The sequence below is a fragment of the Argiope bruennichi genome, chromosome X2, assembly GCF_947563725.1.
Source record: "Argiope bruennichi chromosome X2, qqArgBrue1.1, whole genome shotgun sequence".
In the NCBI taxonomy this organism is placed as follows: Eukaryota; Metazoa; Arthropoda; class Arachnida; order Araneae; family Araneidae; genus Argiope; species Argiope bruennichi.
Window position 1 is genome coordinate 33,835,295 of NC_079163.1, and position 22,665 is coordinate 33,857,959.

At 28.5% G+C, this 22,665-nt stretch overlaps 1 protein-coding gene and 1 long non-coding RNA gene across 2 annotated transcripts in view; one reads left to right on the top strand and one right to left on the bottom strand.

The window, feature by feature from the left end:
- LOC129959976 (myocyte-specific enhancer factor 2-like) overlaps positions 1–22,665 on the bottom strand; it is a 348,098-nt gene that overhangs the window by 166,980 nt on the left and 158,453 nt on the right. The window contains exon 4 of the mRNA XM_056072924.1: positions 20,323–20,414. The gene's annotated coding sequence lies outside the window, so the exon portion shown is untranslated. The remainder of the gene's footprint in view (positions 1–20,322; positions 20,415–22,665) is intronic.
- The window catches only part of LOC129959977 (uncharacterized), a 90,675-nt gene that overhangs the window by 5,876 nt on the left and 62,134 nt on the right, over positions 1–22,665 (top strand). The window lies entirely within an intron of this gene.

A 22,665-nucleotide genomic window follows, 5' to 3' on the forward strand; every position in this document is an offset into this window, starting at 1 on the left:
ATAACTTCAAAACGCAAAAAGCTATAAAACGCCAAATTTGGCAATCGGTTGATCGTCCGTCAGGCTGCACTTTCGCATGCATGCAAACGCAATGATTTAAATCAATGGAATTTAGAATTCCTCATGTGACTAATTTTGTTATTAATCGGTCGGCAAAAATGGCTTCAAAATACAGTTTCTCTCAATAGATACTAGACCCAATCCATAGATCTATATGTCGTAATTATTGTTCAACAATGACATTCAAGATATTCCCCAATTTTATGCGAAGGAGGGGGGGGGGGATAAGAACTTTATTGCAGATATGTGAGAAAGTTTCGGGAGACCACTGCCGCTGGTTTTAATTATTATTGAAAATTTGTAACAATATTTTGAGATAAAGAACTGTAAATAATCGAGAGATTACTGTAATTTCTTCCCTTTTTTACGAAAAATTATTTAAAAGGTATAATTGAGTTTATTGCAATTTCTTTCTTGTTTACTTTTCTTTTCTTACTGATAAATGAAAATTACCAAAGCAGTGTTTTAATTTAACCAACAACAATAATCTCTCCAAAATGTTCTAGTATTATTAACTTCATGCTCCTGGTGAACAATATTTACGAAAGACCTTATTGGCGTGCTTTCTTTGGCGATTAATCGCCGGAATGAGGTTAACACACAAGCATCAGATCACCGAATATGTGATTTGGATGGTTTCTTTCCGACTGATTGAAACCAAAAATTGACACAAAGCTGCAGTTGTAGTTAGAAAGTCCCATACTAAGCATACTATATCTCATACTATAATATCAAATAGATCCCATACTATATTAATGACATATACCAAATTTCACATATTTAAGTCCTTGTGTTTTTAGGTTATTTGTTGAAATACTGATGGAAATATAGACTGATCGATAGTCATCCCTTCGGCGGATTTGGCTTCAAATTCGAGCAGCATCTGCACTTAGGATGTTAAATTTGTGTACCAAATTTTATTTATCCAGCCCTCTTCGTTTTAAAGTTATATTTGGTCAGCAAGTCAGATATGCTTCCATTGAATGTATTTCGTTCAAAATTCGATGGAAATTTATAAATATGTACTAAATGTCATCAGTCTAACTCAAGTCGCTTTTGAGTTACCGTGTTCACGGATATACAAACAGTCATAATCCCAAAATTGTGCAAGAGATTCGTCAAAATCTCGTGTTCGAATTTTTTGACATTTATAATATTTTCGAAAGGAAAAATTAATTTCTGCAAGAAATGAACTAAAAGAAAATACTTTAATTTAATTTCGAAAGAAAATAAATTGAAGCAAAATATTTAAATATATCTTTTTTTTCCAACTAGAGTGATAACAACAACAACAACGACGACAAAAAAAAAAAAAAAAAGATATACAAAATATCGTAAGTCACGTACTTCTTACCTGGACCAGAATAAAGAAAATCTAACACATCTCTAAAATAGAAAATGTCCAAACATTAAATGGAAGGAAAATCCGTAGGTCAAGGGGTTAATGTTTTGCTCGAAATAGAAATTCGTTTGTGACATGTATGAAATGGAAGTGTTTAACGAATTCGAATCCTGACAAAAGAATTAACTGTTCCTGTGTTATTTTGAGACTGAATTTTATTTTTTCCTTTTACTACACGTGTGTGTTTGTATTTTGAATCGTTTCCTCAGAAAAAAAGTAATAAAAGTAAACCTTTCACAGTTTCAGTGTGATAGTACAGTTTTTAAAACTCTTCAAAATGTCTCAATAAGAATTATGAAAAAAAAAATGTAATAAAAAATGTTTCTGAAGATATTAATTTCATAAATTTATAGCTTTTTATTTCTTATTTCTCCAAAAAAATCTTTTGAAGAAGCGTCGAGTCAAAGTTCGGTAACGAAGACATTCATATTATGAGAATTTAAAAATCAATGATTGAAAATCAAATATTCAGTTATAAAACAAGGTAAGATTAATAGAATGGTTATAAAAAAGGCGCGATACAGTCTTTTCTGAAAATAATTATTAAAAAACAAATCTACAACAGCCTTTACCAATGACATTCTTCATCTCAAAAGTTTGAAAATCACTGTTTTATCTAGTAAAATCAATCTATAATATAAAAAAGAATTCCGATATCAAATACATTCTAAATTACAATGTTTAATCTTAGTTAAAATAAAGCATATCATGAAAAGGGGGAAAATAATTGTAAAGATATGGAACAGTTAGTAACTATAACGTATTTCCATCACTCAAATAGGAAAAAAAATAATTTACGCTATCTCATTTCATCCTTTTACTCTATCTACAAACTCCTAAAATCATTGAATCAAGTGTAGATTGCTCAACTGCCTATCTTTCAAACTCGTTTGACCGTAATAACAGAAAAAAAAATCTAACTATATAGAGTTTGTAAAAGCTGATTTCTAACCTTTTAGGTAATTTTTTTTATTTAATGGGTATATAAGTATAATATAACGTTGAAGAGCAAAAAAGAAACATTTCCGTAAAGTGCCTATTACGTTTCTGTTGTGGCAAGATAGACTTGTGACATCCAGTTTCGTTTGACTGTGGTGGCGTTATGCCAAAAGGCACAGAGTTGATTTTTTTTTTTTGCTCTCTTTTTTTAAACTCTTGGGTGTTTTTCTTTTATCTGTTCTAAGAGCTCCTATCAATGTCATCATCTGTAGTCTCAAAAGCGTGCCAAAAAACTGATTGCTCTGCTGAGAGGAATTTTCGCTAACGTTAGCTAGATTTCAGTTGACGTGGTGTAGTACGTTGGTGCAAAAAAACAGTCATAAAAATTCCAGGCTTCGAAACGCTGGGGAAAGGGCCCAAAAGGCACGTTGTTCACGAACTAATGCAAAAATGAGATTTGTACAGCATTTGGTCTCTATTCATGATACAAACTTTTTGGCGTAACAGTTGCCGATTCCTACAGGCACTTCTGCTTCAAGATTCAGAAGATAAAAAGTTTGAAATGCAGTAGAAAAGAACCGCTGTTATCAATGGAACAAGTCGCATAACTATTAGCCTCAAATATGCACAACGAATCTAAGCTGATAAGTTAAATGCAACATTTTTACCTTATGTCTAATAATGTATTTGTCACGTATAGGTTAAAAATGCTACAGAGTGAGCTATATTTCCCATTAATTTTTAAAAAAGCATGTCAAAATATTTTAGAACTCACAATATGATGTACGTGAAGATTATTAAAAAAGCAAAATAAATAAATAAAAAGAGAAAGTAGTCAAGTCTTTACTTATTTAATAACAAATCTTTCAACCTCCAAAGAAATGCAATTATTAAATGCAGTCCGAAAATCAATAAATGATTAGAATAGAGATTTCTTGCTGAAATTCTTAATGCTTTGTTTACACAAAAAAGATAAGACAATTTTTTACAGTTTAGCCACAATAAAAAGTGAAAAAATTATATGTTAATATTTATCAAACTTAATTCAAGTATGCAACACGTCGATAAAGCAACATTAAACATGAAAGCAAATCATTAGATAATTATTTTGTTTTATAATTTAGCACATGTACAAAACTGACTCATTGTATATGTTTTAGAGAGCCTATTTTCTGTATGGAATATAATCACTTCGAGAACTAAACCATCTTCTACAGAAACTTGTGATGTTATTAACTATTTGATTTATGAGTTAAGGAGAAAATGAGAACCAATGTCATTCGAAAAATGCTATAAGCACCTCAGAAATCTGAGAAATAGAAATGATAAAAACAACACTTCTTTCTAAATCGTCTGATAACAGACTGGGATAAATTTAGAATCAGATATAGCTGATTAGTCCCTAAAAACAATTCATTATTGTAAACCATTCTCTATAATACGAGTTCTGTGTGGTCAAGCGTTGCTGTCTTGCAGAACGAAATCATCACCTTTTCCATTGATATAACATCTCGCTGTAAGCTGTAAGATTATCATCTCTACAGACCTGAACAATTAAGCTTGGAAAGGCATGGAAGTTTATGAACCCATTCAAAGAGGTACTGCCACAAGTTATAAATTTTATTTTAATCCTTTATAAAATATTTTTTTTTCGTTATTTCAGTTCAAAAAATGGTATTCGGTAACAGTCAAGTTTTATTAAATAATTTCAAAATTTCTTGGTTTAGAAACAGACATGTGAAAAAAATTCTCTTTCCCTGCCAATTTACATTATCAAATGGGCAGAAATTAATATCCAGATATAAATATTATTAATAGTCGGATTATTAAATAGGCAAGTAGGTAGTTGCCTAGGGGCCCGCATCATTGGAGACCCTCGAAGCTTCGAAATATTTTGTGGTATTTTTAGAGCAATTTTATTTTGTACTTTTATTTATTTAATTTATGAAGATCGTACATTCGAGTTTTTTAAAATCAAAAGCAAGTATCGTTTAAATGTTAGAACATTTAAACGATATATATATTTTCCATATTTAATTGGAAATGTGTTATTCTAAACACATTTCCAATTAAATATGTTTCATAAATTTTATATTGCGCTGCTTTGAGATTATAAAAAATATATAGTACATTAATATAAAAATAATGTCCGATCCTGTAGTTAACTAAAATTTTATTCATGTCGAAATTTTTTTATTGTTTTGCATTTAAAAAAAATGATTTTGCATTTTTTTACACTATGTACTGAAGCCAAGTTTCTTAAAAATGATTCACAATCTTATTGTTTTGCAATTTCAGTCAGTCAAAATTTGATACTTATTCTTATGTAGACATCAAATTTTAAAAAAAAAAAAGGAAACCCTTGGCTTTGGAAGTTGGGTTGTGTGAAAAACCCCTTCCCATGACTTACATTACCCGGGGGGGAGACTCTAGGGGGCTTAATCCGACTCTGTTTATGTCTTCAAACAGAATGTTTTATAGGTTTGTCTCTTAAAAGCAATAAAATATTCATAATGTTGATGCTAATAGGAAGAGGAATACTCCATGAACACTTTTTTGTTTTTTTACGAAAACCGCAACGGACAATACTTCTATGCATTACTTCTTTTTTATACACAGGGCAAGTTTTACGAGTAAATCAAACGGTTTTAACACATCGATTAAATCCAAAAATGGTATTTTTGATTATTTGGCATTCTATTTTAGATTCGAAAATACGTACAAATCAATAACATTAAAAAAAAAAAACCAAAATACATTGTTTGTAGAGTATTTTCTCCTTCAAATAATGCGAAAGTTTTTCCCAGTATGTTTTATTTCTAGACATAATTTGAAATTTGAAAAAAAAAAAAAAAAACCCTGTTCATGAATTAATTCTCAACCTAATAAAATTACATTCCTTTAAAATATCAACTATGTCTTGATCATAAATTTACGAACTTAGAAAACAACCACAGACTGATCAAAGTAATCAGTAGAAATCAAGCCCCCGACCCCCAACCAAAGCTATCATGAAAAATGACAGCTTTGCTTATTTATCATTCAATTTCAATGATTCGATAATACACAAAAGTCAGTAACATTAAAAAAAAATCAAAATACATTTCTTTGTAGAGTATTTAAAGTCTCCTTCAAATAACGCGATTTTTTTTGCAAGTGTTTTATTTCTAGACATAATTTTAAATTTGAAAAAAAAAAAAAAAGGCTCATGTATTAATTTTCAACCTAGTAAGATTAAATTCCATTAAAATATTTCCTATCAAAATAATAATTTCCTAATCAAAAACAAACTTAGAAAACAACCCCAAATTGTACAGCAGAATATAATACTTTACGAATCAGACTAGACTTGACAAAGATTTATCGCAGAAATCATCCGTTATCTATTAGTCTGATGAAACTTAAAATCCCGAACACATTTAAACCGTGCTTAACAAGCACAGCAAGCTCAAGAAAAAAAGAGCCGACAAATCAGACATACGTCAAAATCGGATAAAGCCGAGTACAGTGCGCTGAAGGTAAAATGGGAAGACAGTCCTTAGATTCGTCGTCTGTTTTCTGTGGTCGCGTGGCAGGAGTATCATATGGCACTCTCTTTCACCATAATTCGGTCGTCGCCTTAAGATTGCTCGCTAACGGGCTAGAGGAAGCGACACTGACGATAGGAGGAAGAGAGGGAGGAACGAGAGAAAAAAAAAAGTAAAATGAACAAGAGGAAGAAAAAAAAAAGAGTGTTTTGAAGATTCGTGGAGGCGAGTTGGGCCATGTGTGGCATAGCTTGTGGTTTGAATTTTGAATCTTGCGCAAGATACGCCAGTATAAAACAATTTACATTTGGTTTCCGGAGTGGGGAGAATTGACTGACCTTATCAACTGAAATCGCCTGTCTGGAGGTTTCAATCGGAAACATGAACGGTTTCATACACGAAATAATTTCATTGCAATCAGATGGTTTAAATATGACTTTATAAGCCAGTCAATAAGTTTTTAAAGGAAAGAAGAAATGACGATTGAGCCTTCTAAATAATTCTTAAGGCTATAAAATCCCCAGAGATTAAAATGAAACAGTTAATTTTTAAAGTAATGATACTTATAAAGATACATATAAAAGTAGTCTTTATATTTATAGGACAAATCATTATTATCAAATTCTTGTAAGTTAAATCCTTTACAAATATTTTTTTTCCCTGAAAAAAAATCTTAATTATAAATCAAGGAGCAATTCAAGTTTAAAAATTAAGAAGAAAAAAAAAAAAACTTTTTTTTCTCGAAATTCTAAAAAAAAAAAAATATTATGTAAACCCCATTGTAGCAAAAACATCTGAGCAAGTAGGCATTTCGGAAATGATTTTTTGAAAAATTCACAAAAATAAATTGTATAAACTATGAAGATATAAATAATTGAAGAATTTAGCACAAAATAAGTCTCAAACCGAGAGCAAAAACAATGTGGCAAATATATGTGGACAAAAGGATAACAAAAAATGACTACCGGGAAAGAACATAAGTTAATTTTTAGTGAGTTCTTAAATAGTTTTCTCTAGGTAAACTTAATGCTCATTGAGCAAAGTATCTATGCTTGATTAAGCTGGCTGAGCGAATTTGGCACATCATTAGCTTTTTTAAACTTATATTCTACGTACGAGAAATGGGAGCATATTATTATGTCAAGTGCCCCAGGAATATATTCAGCATCATACAAAGAGTTGCTATAGCTGCCAGTTAGATCCGGTTTAAATATTACATTGAAGGCTAAATAGTATCTTTGAGATGCTGCAAGCCATGTAATCAACTGATTCATACATTCTTCTTTAAAGTTAAGAATCAGCAGATTCTTAGATTAAAGTACCTTTAACATTAATATAAACTATTGTATATTTATGGTAATAGAATATGTTCTAATATTATCTCACTTGTAAAGGAAGTAACGAAATAGCTTTCGTGAGAAAGATGAACTGCTATAATTAAAATCCTAATGCACCAATGAGATAATTGGCTAGATTATCCTATTTCTTATGATTTAGATCTTATATTTAAAATATAAATTAAAAAAGTTTTAAGATTTGCATTATTAACATGTGTTTCGATATAGAAATGGATAATATGTGATATTAAACCTCTAGATTACAGTTAAAATATTTGTTATTGTCTAATAAATCACACGAACTATTTTGATTTAAAACACTATATTCTAACTTTAAATTGATATTTAATGGTTACAGTCATAGGTATACAAATGACGAGATTTGTAAATAATAATAGTAAATATTATTTCTAGGCAATGGTATAAATAGCAAATTATAATTATCAGAAAAGTATTATTAGTTTAAAAATGCGTTGTATTGGCAAAGAAGGAGTTGAAATGTTCTTTACTATATCTATGATTGTTTAATAGTTTTGATAGAAAATGTTTAGCTAAAGAACATTATTATTATTATTATTTGCAGCTTCGAAAATAGTTCATGTCATTTCAAATAATTCCAATAAAGTATGTTATAATAAAATTATTCATTGCAACATTTTTATTAAACAGAAAGTAAATGATTTTGAAAATAACTCAAAACTGTTAGAATAGCTAATTACAAGGAAATTTTACATGAGGTCGATTTTACTGCATGTATTTCTTCTGCGTAACATACATGTTACTCAGAACATATTATGTACTGAGAGTATATATTGTACATATTATGTACTGTATTACATGCTTCTGAGTAACATAACATATGTATAATCACTATCACGATGAAAAGTTTGAAGCTCTGAGAAGGGAAAGGACAAAGGTTTAAAAGTTTAATAAGTATGCGATATAGAAAATAATTAGAGACAAAGTAGCTTTTAAAAATGCTTATTTTTTGTTTTGATATTGTACAAAATTATGAAGTCCTCTGTGTGTTTAAAATTTACATGATTTTATAATGATAAATGGCGATGATTTTTGACAATTGTGAATGCACAAGCAATAATAATGTGCAATCATATTATATATTGTAATTAATTCTACCTAGAGATGTGAGTTTGAATTTTGTATTTGTGTAATAAAACAGAAGAATATGCTTATATTGATGATTTACAGACATTTTTTTTAATCTGTGAAAAAAAATATCCTGAGCAGAAAGATATTTATAGATCATATGCTATTAAGTAAATAAGTACTGTGCTACTAATAAAAGCTATGTTATAATTTAATTAGATTACATAATTTATTGGTAAGCTTTCTTTATTAATTTTATAAAGTAAAAACACTGCTAAAATAAAAATAAAAAATGCTATTTGCAAAATTATTATCATTATTTTCAATTTAGCGAATTACAAACGTCCATACAATTTAAGTCTTCTAATGATATTCGAATATCTTGCATTATAATTTGCTCTTTTAAGACATATAGCCTTTCAAACTAAAATAAAAAAAAACACCTCTCATATTCACATGCTCCAATTCTTTATATATGATAACTGCTATCTAAAAAATAAATAATATGAGGCAAATTAACTCAGAGACACGAAAACTATTTCAATGCTTAAAAATATCCTCATACTCATTGTTTGTAACCAATGGAAAAAGGTTTTATCTCAAGAAAAACAAACAGAGTTGGAGTGACATATCGCTACTTCTCTTCTACGATGAGTACTTCTATAAATTCAATCATGTTTTTCCTCCGGTGATAAAGAAGTTACGTTTTGAAGAATTTCTGTTCCTGGAATCTGTCCCATCAACCTGATTCCCCACCCCAAATTGTGCAGGTAGAGGATATTGCCCCTGGGAAAAGACCTGGGCTTCGGAAAAAAGACTTTCCACTTATATACATATATATAAATATATCGGCAGCCTACTCCTCGAACCAGCATATACGATCCAAAATAACCAACGTTCTTCCCAGTCTCTGAATCAGAGAGGTGGGTCTTAAAAATAACCCGTCTTCCTTAGTATGACTGCTAACCTTAGAATAACGGTTACTGGCTAGCTGGAATTAGAAGTTCTAAAGCGAAACCTTCCAAAATTAACAACAAATCTAAACACTCAGGCGCAGAAGATGTTAAGTTTCTCGTACATACACACACACACCACTTGTAGCTCAGGTGGAACTACGTACCCTTAGTAAGATCAGTGTAAAGCGGTAACAACACAGATATACCTCATGGATACTTCTCTATCATTATTAGCATGCTACCTATGGATATACCTCACTAGGACGTATAGCATGTTGTGGGATTAGTGCATAACGGCATGTGGTCAGCTATTGGTGATCAATTTACCAGCCGAATCTGGGATAGCTCCGTGCATATTTGTGGTGGTTGACAGTGGCTTCGTCAGTGGTTTTATATGTGCCCACAGGTGATCCGACACAATGGGGATTAGCAGTACTAGATCAAAGTGTGGTTATTGCATGTGGATTAACTTCGGCCTACGACAGTGTTTTCTCTTCTTTACAATTAGATTACGCAGAAACTTGGGAGTTTTCCAACGCTTTCGTAACAGCTGCAATTCGAAAGAGAAATTGTCATTCTTCTGCAATTTAATATCCTTGATTGGAATAAGGGCAAAGCAAAAGCAAGCAAAAATAATGATTCAGCAAAATATTTATATTTGAAAGCTGTATCATGTCGTCTGTTTTAGTTTTTCTTTAACGGTGAAAGTTCTATAATTCTATCAATATTAATCATTCCATTACCATTTAATGTAGCATATACAGTTTTCTTTATTTTAGAAAATAGTTTTCTAAAACAAATATTCGGCATGAATGTGTGGTTATTATCACGCCGATAAAGAATGAAAATTCTTTTTTCGCAAGATAAAATTTTTATCAAGAAATCTGCGAAATCTTCTCTACTTTTTAATCAGTATACTCCATTCTAGATTCAAAATTATAATCAGTCTCGATTAAATCTTAAACAGAATTATAAATTATTTATAAAAATATTAAATATTGTGTTTCTTTGTATACAAATATAGACATAACGTTAATCAGATGAGAAATATATGCCGAGAAATAAACATCAAAATGACTTGCTTACCAAGAGCAGTATCAATATGTTTTTGAATTCATTCAAATTCTGAAATTAGTAACAAATAAATTTAAACTCACAATGTAATGAAAGTATTTAAGTTCCACTTATGTATCATCAAGTAATTTTTTAACTAATAATTCACTGATAGCATCAAATTGTGATTTGTTAGACAGAATAACAAAGAACTGACTTAAAATATTTAATAAAAAGCTTCCCGATTTCTAAAATAGTTTTTTTATACAAGAAAACTTTATTTATGATAAATGGAATAGATAGTTAATATGAGTTTTATAAGCATTTACTCTGAAGATTAGCAAATCTCTAAAATATCTATTTCAGAGATTAGACATGTTTAATAAGATATTAGAAATTTCTTGATTTTGTATTTTCTTTCAGGTATATATTATGGTAAGTACATTCCTAATTGCCTAAAAACAAGCTGCTGAAATATTCCATTTATATTTTTCAATGATGCACCCATGAAGAATCGCTTTTAAAATGTATAATAATAAATTCAATTTTAGTTAGTAATGTGTTGTATTAATTACTGCTAAAAATTTTAAACACTATGGTATTCTTAAGTTTTTTTTTAATGAAATTGAAAAATAAGTGCATGTCTGCATGTTGTAGCTTAAAATTGAAAACCTTATAATTAGTGATACTAAATTTTGCACAATAAACTTTATTGATCGAAAAAATGCATTTTGAAGTTATTTATTTAAATTTTTCATCTCATGATTATTTACAATTTTTTGGAGAGATTTTAATTGTATTAATTTGTCAATAATATGTCGTATTTTTATTATTGCTTATATAGATAAACTTCAGTATACCAAATGATAGCACATACTATGTTTATTCTGACTGGGAAATGATTATTGATATATTATTCAGCTAATCTCAGGGTTTCCATAAATTGAATCACATATATTATTGATAAAAAATGATTATTATTAATATAAAACTAGTTGTTTGAAAGTTTTAATAGCGGAATTTTCAATTTGAAAAATTCTTTTCACAGTATATAAAGGAAACCTTGTTTGTTAAAAAATATTTCGTCTCTTTTGATGCATTTTTTTAAAGAAAATAAATTACTACTTATTTTAAAATACGTTTAATTTTTAAAAAAAATTCAGGCAGCGAATATTGTCAGAATTGAATAAATGTCGAATGCCTTTTATCCTATTCTAAAACTTATATACGTCGAAATTTCATGTCTTATATATTTCCAGATAAAAATTTGTTTAAGACTTTAAAATACATAAAATTAAGATTTTATTTACATGCTCAAAACAAAACCATAATGAGCGATTAATACTGCAATTGGCCTCGGTAATGTCCTTATTATATGAGTTTCTATTCGAAGATATATATATGATTTTTTTTTTTTAATTTCCTTATTTATAAACTTAAAATAAAACTTTTTTGCTTGAACCCGTTCTTAATGATTGCTGTGAATTTTGTTAAATTATTGGATAACCGCGCTAAGACAGCTCCGTTTATATCTTATTCAAAGATATTCGCCATTTTGGTGTCTTCAGTATCCTTAACCATGTTATTTTAGGGCTTCCTCTTGTTTGTGCAAAAGAGTATTTGTCATTAAATAAAACAATATTATTTTATAGATCAATAATATGCAAAAATTATTTTTTAGAATTTCGGATAGCTTTAAACACCAAAATATAAAAGCTCTTAAGAAAATTTCTCAATTCGGAAACTTCTTTTTCTCCAGACATTTTTTTCCCCTCCTGCAAAACAATTTCAACAGTTCAGTCACTTATTGACGAGTCAAAATGTGTCTGTAAAAACATTCGTGCACACGCGAGGCCATTCATTTTGAAAAGTGGTGTCTTAATGCGAGTCGACTGCTCTACTGTGACTGAACAAACCGCAAAAGAAGCCCGTTAATGTGCAAGCTGAGGAGGTAATTACCGTAATAAAAACACAAAAATCCCCGTCACCAACCGATCGTTATGTTTTCTGAGCGTGATAAATAGGATTCCCCTTTCAGAAAGTGAGGAGAGGAAAGGTCAGGCTGAACAAAAAGTTTAGCAGTAAGTGACCGGTGCGGTGGATACAAGTTAACTCGTGACCACACCTTTTGGTGCGATATCGATTGATTGCTATGGCCATGACATCAATTCTTTGACACTTCGGATAGTCTAATTAATGCACGCGTGAGTCTCATCTGTAGCTACACCCATTGAAATTCAACTCATTTGAATGATCAAGTGAACTTGAGAATGTCATTGAATAATCAGTTTGCAAACACTTCCATTACTAAATTACAATGGGGGAAGTCATAAGGTCATCTAGAAGCCTTGTGGTACTTTGAACTAATTGTTCGTTTATTTAACAGGATTTCAGCGATTATTTGATGATTATTTTTAGTCAAATTGTGTGGACTTTTTATTTTTTTTTTTAGCAGAAGATGTAGGTTCTTTATTTTTTTGTAGTAATTATCCAGAGAACACTTAGCTTAGAAATTAAAGATAATTTCATCTTCCTTAAATAATAATAATAATATGCATTTGTATTGTTCCCTCTAGAACCAAAATTTCGAAAGAAATGATTATTTTTATTGATTAAATTTTTTGTGATTTTGATTGCAAGATATTGGAAATATTTATCTTTCGTTATTACTTGTATTAAATTATGGAACCTGATTATTAAAGAAATTTATGAAAGCTCTGAAAATTTCCATATGGATCCTCAGATATTTTTAAAGATATACAAAAATAATGAAAAATATATAAATGTATAGGCAATTAAATCAATGAAAGTTGAATTTCTTTTTATAAAATATTTCGCCTAAAAGAGTTTAGTTTCGTGAAAAAAAATATTTAATAAATGTGAAGCCTTTTAAAGAAATGATATTGTTATTTATTTCTCTAATACATACAAATATAGTATATTCAATAAAAATTATTTTTAACAAAGATAAAAAAAAATAGGAAGCTTTTTGAAGAAATGCAGTTCTTTTAGAGATAATTAATTTTAAAAAGAAAAAAAAAAAAGCGCGAGAGAGAGAAGAGGTATTTAAAGCCATATTGAAAGATTGCAATATTTAAGACGGAAGCACATTTCCCATCCAAACTGTATACATTTAGATTTTTCAATTTTAGAAATGAATAAATATTGCTTTTTCAAGCGTGCATGACATGAAAGGTTGATTAATTTATTTTTGTAAGATTAATTAAGTAATTATTTTGTTTTGAAAAATGCTAATATAGTCAAATAATATTAGTATGATTATTTTAGTCAAAAAATGAAAAGAAGTGCTCCGACACCATTCAAATTACGAGTCCCATCTCAAAATGTCCCTCGTGCATCTGCAAAAGGGGGTGTTTGTCAAATTAAACTAAGCAAAGCAGCAAAATAATTTTTAAAGTCATTACTATTACGTAGTAGTTAAATAGATAATAGTTATCATTTTCAGTTAGTTATATTATTTCAAGAAAATTATTTTCTGTGCATTACGATTTCTTTTACTATTTTTGAATTACGTAAATGACATCTAAGTTCAAAAATTTTCTAATTTCAAATTACATACAATTGTGACAATGATTTATTTTGTTTTACCATGTTATAACCTCAATGAATTTGGAATATTCTGAATATATTTGGAAAAGTAGCTTTAATTGTGATTGGTAGCAAAATTTGTATGGTTTGGCTTTCGCTATTACATTATTTAACCTAGTAATTAATGAAATTTAAGAAAGATTTGAGAATTTTTACATGGATTCTCAGATGTGTAATTGTAAACAAGAGAAAAATAATTCCTTATGAATATTTTTGTATATTTCAGAGTACAGCATCATCTAAAATATGAAAGAAAAGGATTTTTTAAACTTTCAATTTCTTGGTGAAATTTCAACGATTATTTTGATATACTTGCATTATAAGTATACAAATTTAATCATAGAAATTAATTAAAATAATTTTCAGATTAAATGAATTTGTTTATAGGAAGATTAAAAATATTTCTTTCTCGAAAATTGGTTATTATAATTTAATATTCTTGAAGCTCTTTATATATTTCTAGTGGATCTTGCTATATTACAGAAGTACTTAAACATTAAAAAAATCTTTGAATTTCATTATAAAATATAAATAAAATAAATAAAAAATTATTTTCTGTATCGCAGAAGCTCTATACGTAATGTATATGATTCTACGTTATAACTGACATAGCAGGTGCGCTCGACAATATTTATAAAACTTCTTTATGGCCGTCATCTACCACTTTACATAGTTAAGTCTAGTCTCAATATCTCGCACGAGTTGTTTTCTTCTTAAGTTTATGAGTTTTTTTACGTTGTTTTAATAAAAACGTAATTAATTGCAAGAGTCAGGTGTATACATTTAACATATAATGACAAAAATGTGGTCGCCTGTCTTAATTTCTCCTCTCATAAGTCTTAAAATTAAACAAATATTTATCAGCATTTTTTCAAAAATCAACTTTTAAATATTTTTTAAAAAATTAGCTTGAAATTAAATCGAATACTAGGCAAATTTACTGAATGGAATATTAAAGAAATTACTGAATATTTATCAATTTTACCTTGAATATAATTTAAAAAATATTAAGTAATTCAGAACTCAAATTATTTATGATTAATCGTTATAGCTTTCTTTTCGGTATATTCACTTCTTCAATGCATTTCCTTTTCTTTTGATTTTAATTAACTAAAAAATAATTACACTTTATTATATTTTTTTGCACTTCCTAATATTTTTCTCTCCTTAAAAGTGGTTGCTAGTATAGGCAGATTCAATATGCCTATATCTCTTTAATTGTTTCGCAGAATTTTTCACAATCTCAAGTTTGCATTTTCTAAATAAGGCATTTAGTTTTTATTTGAAACAAAAACAAACGTATTAGGATCTCATAAAACTGTATTATTTCCTAATTTTACCAATACTGAATGTCATTTAACATTATACGTAACTTAGAATAGAAATTGCTTATCCATATTGGTGAATAAATTAGACGAATTCAAAATTTGACAGAATTAATTTTAAAAGACGTTGGATCGTTGACTTTACTACTTATTTCGAAGTTTATATCAAAAAGGTACATCTTATTCCTTTTTAAATTATATTTTAATTTCCACATTAGCGCATCGATCTAAAATCATCGCTATAAGCAAAAAATATCATATTTCCTGATAACGAAAGTGAATATGAGAGAGAGCCGGAAAATATTTTTCTTTATATTTTTGCTCATAAACAAGTTTTCATGGGATAGAAGCTAACAATATATAGTAGCTTTGATTTTGTCTTATTATTTATTAAATACCATTGATTTTCCATTAACATTTCTTGATAATTTATGTAAAACATCTTTAGTATTGCACATACAGGTGATTTTTACCCACCAAAATTGTCACTGTTAAAAATAAGTTTCCTTTCTTCATTTAAATTTTTATCGGTGACTCCAGATCAAATTTATAAATAATTTTCTAATTGATGCACATTTTTTTAAAATTAAAAATATCTTTCTAGCAAAAAATTTACAAACATTTCTATAAAATTCAGGTTATATGGATATCAAAACTACAAGAAATAGTACGAATTATGATATATAATAATAATAATTTTTCTATTTTAACTTGATATACAATGTCAATCCGCATATATTACGTATTTATCTTTAATAAAACTTTCAAGCTATATTATTTATTTACCTGTAATGTTAATCATAATATTTTGATGCACAAAGTTGAACTAAATAAACTGATCACCAGCTTATTATTTTTAATGTCATATTGTAAAGTAAATAATCTGTGCTTTGAAAAGAATAAGTAAATTTAATGATTTCCGAACTTTTCGAATTCTTTTTTCAAAAATCAAGATTCGTTCTTATTTTTTAATTTTGATTTTTGAATTGACCTTCCACTATTCAGCCTCAGTGCACAATTGAGTATAGTATATGATTCAGTGACATAAATGAACGGCAAATTTCAATATATAGATAACCATTTTCCGAGTGACGTGAAGATTCTTTTCCCGGAATTCAACACTGATTTCTAAATTTCTTCTAGTATAAAGAATTTCTAATAGATATATGCTTCTATATTGAATTTTGTGAAACAAAACATGTTTTCTTTTGAACAACTGATAGTTATAAACTGACAAAGATATACTAGTTTAATTTATTTTGATACAAAATATTTCACTGATATTTTGTTCTCATTTTTTTTTTATTTTCAAAAAATTAATTGTATTCTTTTTATTATAATTCAAGGAAGGCATATGTTTTCATTCGGTAATTATCAACGAATGCCTGATGCTCTGGTATTGTATCTTATAACTTTAAACGAGCAATTCTTGTATATACGTAATTCGTATATCTCGAAAACGGCTCAAACGATTGGGATCAAATTTTTTACTTAGATAAGGTTTTGCTTTATATGCTTATCTATATAGGTAAACATCGCGATTTTACCCCAGAATTTTTTTATAATTAATTATTGACATGAGGCTATACATGACTTGCATAAGCATATCAGAGATAATGTAGGGTTAGGGCTTCGGATGGCCATGCAATTTTCTCATGTTCAATACCTTGTTTTCATTTCAATTAGATTTCGCGTATAATTTTAAACGGCCCATACGATAGGATTTTATTTACGATTTTACAAATAAATAAAATAAAATAAAAGTATGAGTAAATCTCGGTTTTCCAGGTGCTAATAATTAAGAGTTTAGTTTAGTTTAGTTTGGTTATATTAACGTCCCTTTTTAAAGCAACACTAGGGCTATTTTGGGACGGACCTCATAATTTTGAGCCGCGGTCAGATGACGAGGACGACACCTGAAAAATAGTTAAGAGCTAATAGCTATAGTTATAAAATAGTTAATATTTAAGAGTAAACAACCTCTAATATAAATTTAAAAAATTATGTTTGCTGTTTACTTAACAAACGCTTCATTTAAAATGAATTAATTAATACAGAAAATTGCGATTTAGTTCATTCGCTCTGTGACAAATTTAAATTTCATTTTTAGAGCTTGGAAAATTTATCGTCAAACAAATGCTGTAAAGAGATATACTAATCAGAAATTACAATTTTTTTAGCGATTTTTTTTGTCCTAAATGATACAAACAAACTTCATATACACCAACAAGATTAAGATTCAAGAATCGATGACTAATATACACAACAGGATTTTTTTTTTCCTCAAAAGAAGTAAGAAATATTGAGTAAAATTTGTCGGTAGTTCTTAGATGTAAAATATGCAACTCATTATTTAATATAAAGGCCATTTCGTTTCACAGAATTACAGAAAAATTTAAAAATTCAAGAAAGTCAAATCAGGAAACATTTTGTTGTTGTCCATTTTAATAAGATTAAAACGTATAATAATTGCAGAGTATTTTTTATAGCTATCTCTAATTTTTCATTTAAGAATTTTAACTCTCCGATGAATTTTAATATCCATAGTATGATTATTTATCATTTATTTAATTTTTTCTCATGCTCGAAATAAATTTTATGTATCTAACAGAGAAAGACTTACACATCTCTCCGAAAAATCACATACCTCTGGTAATGTTCCAGTAGTATTTCACATTTATCAAGTTGGCTCCCTCGCAGTTTAAAATATTTAATCAAAAGCGTCAGTATCAAATACCTAGTCAAAAATGTCTTTAAATTTTAAGCGCCATCATCAGTAAGATAAATCAAAGGTACAATTTTTAGAATTATTATATTCAATCGGTAATTACTATTAGTAGAATTTTTTTTAAAAAATAAATTCAACAGAGCAGATTTCTACGTTAATAAGTAAAGTGATACATCTTAAGAAGAATTTTACTTATTTATTCGATAATGGCTAAAATTAAAAATTGTTTAACAATTCCTTACTAATTTCTATATTTACGAGGCTTTTGGAGTTGTAGACAAAAATTGATTTTCTATCTAAAAATAGAGAGCGTGGTTCTGAAACTGCATAATCAAAGAAAAATAGTCAATAGGTTATACAACATGTGGAATCAAAAGTTGTGGTTAAAAGAAACCAATAAAAGACCCCCCCCCCCAAAAAAAAAAGATAATAAAGCCATATATATATATATATATATATATATCAGATTCTAAAGGGGAATAAATTCCTACAAATATATAAAGGTTTTTGATTCACTTAAGTAAATAGATAAGGAGTAGGTGGAGGTGGAATGATGCAAACGGAGGAGTGAGTTGTAAAGAGGCGACGTAGGGGGTCTGGCGAGGGCGGAAACGGAAGTAATGTAGCACGTGCTCGGCGGACGTCATCAGATGGTATCAGTTTCTTCTTCCATGTCTCAGCTCAATACCGCCAAGTTCCGAACGGTCCTATCACAAGTTAACCGTTGGAATGCCACATTTGGCAACTTATTGCACCTACAGGGAAGTTTATTGCGGCATCAAAGGGGTAATGGGGTTGTCGTAATTTGAGATGCCTCGTCGTTTACTATCGCCTAAAACTTTGACCTCTGTTTTTTCTTATTTTTTTTATGGCAGAGTTTCTTTCTTTCTTTTTCCATTTAGTACAGTTTATATTTCTTCTTTTGTCGTACTACTTTTTTTCTTAATCGAAGGAGATAGTGTAATCTCAGAGTTTGGTTGGCAGAAAATACTTACTATGTGGCAGCATGCATTTGGATTGTTCCGTAAAATATTTTCGATATTGGGTTTGTCATTGGTATATACAATATATACGACATATATGATGATTAAAACTAGATTTTCTTTTCTTTTCTTTTCTTTCTTTCTTTCTTTTTTTTTTTTTTTTTTTTTTTGCAGTTTAGGTCTCAAAAACAAAAATATAAAAAATTGCATATTAAGTGATTTTTTCTTCTTTATTACGTTCTCCATGGTTTCTTTCAACAATGTTAAAACAAGACAAAAAATAATAATACCAACAATGGCAAAACAGTTATTTTTAAATATTAATACAGTGAAACTTCTGTAGGGACGCTGTTTTGCACCTGTCCAGATTCGTTCCTTTTCTCTTCAATATTAGAAAACTCCTTATAGCGTCAGCGATAATCTATTTTACGTCGTTCAAATTCTAATACACTGATATTTTCTTTTTGCTAATAAATTAGAATCTAAAATCGAACGGCACAACCAAAAAACAAATGATAAAATTTTACACTAAACTAAATTTTAAAAAAATCATCAATTTCCTTAGCTATTTTCCTAACATGAAATAGAATTTAAAACGAATATTACAATAAGTGAAATAAATATAATTTATAGCAACGGTAATAAATTAATCTAAAATATTTAATGCATCCAATAATGAAAGTTTCATTGTATTGTTATCAGTGATAAAAATTTAAGAAAGAAGTTTTTATGGTTACTGAGGACGAGCTATTGCAATAAAAATACGATATTAATAATTATGAGTTTTCAGTTATTTTAAATATGAAATTTAATAAAATAATATTTTAAAGCTGATGAGCATTTTCTAAGAAGAAGTTAAAATGAGTACTAAATTTTTTTCTAAAGTAGACCTAATGCATTATACTATATGGCCGATGTAGGTAGTATACGATATTTTGATCCATAAATCGATTGTATATCTCACGGAAAAAATTTACTAAAGAGTTTTGAAAGACGCATAATAAAGAGATTTCTCTGTATCAAGATTTATAATTTCTGACTAGAAAGTTGTAAAGAAATAAGTAAATATGCACCATAAAGAAAGCTTTATAATAGATTTACAAATGACACAGCATTGCCATTGAGGTTAGGTAATTATTAAATGTGTGTTATTTTAATGAGAAATATATTCAAGCCTCTTACAAGGTCCTAAAACTGCCAAAACAGTTTTTTAATTAATATTTTATTTATTTTTTTTATTTGGCAAACTGCAGACTTTCCACGTTGCAAAATGAACTAAGAAGAAAGATGTCTTACCTATGGATGATAGGACAAGTCAATAGATGATATTAACTGCTGCTTATTTCGCCATCAAATTACCTTCTTTTCCGTCAAGAGAGATTCAAGGACTATAATGAAACAAAAGAGTTGAAATTGTTAAAACACGCTGATATTCATAACAGCAATATAAGCTAAATTTAGTTTAAAAGTAAAAATGCAACAATTTTTAAGCATTTATTGCTTTTACTATCAAAAAATATGTTGCAATAGCAGAGCAATAATGAACAATATTACATATTAATGTTTTCTGATTAATTTACAGATATCATTATATGAAGCCAACCAATGTCAGGATAGCACCTGGAATCAATATTCGCTAATTCCGAATTAATGCCGTAAGAAATATATATTCATAATATATTACATTTAAAGCCATAAAATCTTATAGAAACATAGGCAAATTACTGTGTATGACCAAGAATATCTGCTTACATGATACTTAATTAAAGAAAAGGATTCTTGTGAATTTCTACTCTTCTATAAAACTTATTTCTTTCGAAGATTTCATTCTATAAATGAAGTTACAGCAATATAAATTGAACAAATTATTTTAAGTTCGACAATTAAGTTCAGAAATGTGCTTGATCTGATTTGTTACAGTTTTGTGTGTGCGTGTAGTATAGTTTTATGTTATAGTTTTTTGTGTAGAGTAAATTGTATTTAAGTTGACAAATTGGTTAGTTAGATTGCCCATATTTAACGATGTGGTTTTACGATACTTGTTTAGCTATAGCCTGCTCAACTGGGCAGGCCTGATAACTCATTTCTTAGAACTTTGATAAGGACCAACAGAAAGTTTCTAACTAAATTAAGTATCCGTTTTGTAGTTACATGAGTGCTACGTTCCTTTAGTTTAATTATATTAGAAGCAATTTTGATATTTTATTTTAAGATTGATATATTTTATTTTTTATATAAATTATATTTTAATTTTATTAGAAGCAATTTTATTATGAGCGTTTTTGAAGCAGTATGTAGAATTATAAGGATGGACCTCATACGTATTTTTGAGTCATGGTCAGCTAACGAAGCACACTCTAGAGCTGGCACCTCGCTTCAAATTTCCGCGCTACATAACGGAAAGGCGTATGGCCCACGGCGAGAGATTTAAAGGATTCATATAAATGACGAATTTTCAGTGGAATCGGGTGTCGAACCTGGAATCAACCGAGACCTTATCACTAGGCCACCGTAACCCCGAGGACTGTTTCGATACTGTTGTTTGAATTTTTAACTCTGTTCATATGACGAAAAAGAAACCTCAAAAATTCCACACTATTGAAATAAAAGAGATATTTGACCAAATGGATTTGTATTACAAGGTGGAAGTTAGGTGGGGAGCGGGGCTGGAATCAGCCGTCCTCTAATCTCGATGATAATGTCTCGATTTGATAATGTAATACAAACAAAAATAAGATAAATTATTCTTTCATATATATATTAAACACAATTATTTTAGACTATGTAAGCAATTTTTTTTAAAATTTTTGTTTCAATGTTATTTGTAAATGTTCAGGAACTCATAGATTTTTTTTTTTTTTTAAATTAATTTTATACATTTTCATAAGTTTAAACTATGCATGAATTTCAAAAATTATTAACAACTGCAGCTATTTTAAAAAATGTGTTGCATTTAGGGATGATAATGAGTATCAAAAATAATAGCAACATTTTAAAAGCGTGCATTCAAAATGTTTTTTTTTTAAATGAAGTACGTGCAAATTATTAAAATTTTAACAGGAAAATGTAGCTTCATTAGGTGTTTTATTATCGGATTAAGTCATAAATTACTAATAAGATTCATTAAGTTTTTTTTTATTTAATGAAGAACAATTTGATTTTTAAATTATTAATATACAGTATAAATATCATTATGATGTTAGAAAAGCATTTGCGTATAGGGTTTTTTTTAATACACAACTTAATGCACTTACAATCATTACGATTTAAGGTTTTTTCACCTTTTAAATAGCTTTATGTTTAGAAAATTTACTTGCATATTTTAAAATAAAAATATATGGATTATTTTCAATTCATTCATTTCTTTGATATTTCCTGAAGTTTCATGTTTCAGAAAAGATATTAATTGTTTTATATGGCCAGACGTAGCAAGGGATTTCAAGAAGGATAATGACCAAACTACAGCCATTTTTTACATACAAACAAAAAAAAAATATTGATTAATCACTTAAATGCGAATAAAACAAATATGTGATTTCTCAAGTTTTATTACAATGCTATTTCACAGATTCTATCAATGTTGATTTTAAATTATGACTACAAAGTTTTCCTTTGTGATTTTAAAGCAAATTAAGGTTA